Below are 965 nucleotides of genomic sequence, written 5' to 3'. Positions count from 1 at the left end.
AGTGCCCAGGCTGGCCCACCAACTGCACCAGAAAGCCAAAGCTTCCAGGCTTTCTTTCCTGGAGATAACGGCTGCTGTTCTCTTTTTTCAGCCCTGTAACTGCAACTGCCAGTCCCACTCCCAAAATTCCAGACGGACAAAGATTCCTCCCACACCAGTGCTGCCAGGACAGCAAGATCTTGCTGCCCATGGAGGGCTGAGTCTGGGCCACCAACTGCACCTGAAACCCAAGGCTTTCAGGCTTTCTTTCCTGGGGAGAAGGGCTGTTGTTTGCTTTTTTCACCCCTGCGCTGCAACTGCCAGTCCCACTCCCAAAATCCCAGATGGACCAAGATTCCTCCCAGACAAAAGGTGCCAGGACATAAAGCTCTTGCTGCCTGTGGAGTGCCCAGGCTGGCCCACCAGCTGCACCAGAAAGACAAAGCTCAAGTCTTTCTTTCCTGGGGATAAGGGCTGTTGTTGGTGTTTTTCAGCCCTGCACTCAAAATGCCAGTCCCACTCCCAGAATTCCATATGGACGAAGTTTCCTCCTAGACACATACACCCCTTTATAATGGGGTTAAAGCGAGAATTAACTGTTTTGATTTTTTTTAATCATTACTTTCTAATTATTTGTAATCCATCACTTAGGTTTTTGGTGGGTTTGTTGAGTTGTTTATCTGGGGGAGGGGGAGGTTGGGTTTTTTAGGGGGATTTTGTGTGCATTTTTGGGGGGTTTGGGGGGCTTAGTTGGGTTTTGGGTTTTGTTATGGGGGGTTGATGCTTTTTATTGTTGTTTGGGTTTTTTGTTGTTTGTTTTGTGTGGTGGGGTTTTTTTGTTTTGGCTTGGTTTGGTTTTTTTAGTGGAGTCTTTGTTGATTTAAGGGGTTTTATAAAGACTTTTAATTGTTGACAGCTCTGGAGCCTGTTCAGCCCTTCCCTGTTTTCTTTGCCTGTAGCCCTGGCAGCCCATGACCTCCGGTGAG

The sequence above is a fragment of the Corapipo altera genome, unplaced genomic scaffold, assembly GCF_003945725.1.
Source record: "Corapipo altera isolate COAL_440 unplaced genomic scaffold, ASM394572v1 141, whole genome shotgun sequence".
NCBI classification, from domain to species: Eukaryota; Metazoa; Chordata; class Aves; order Passeriformes; family Pipridae; genus Corapipo; species Corapipo altera.
This window is presented reverse-complemented; position numbering follows the sequence as displayed.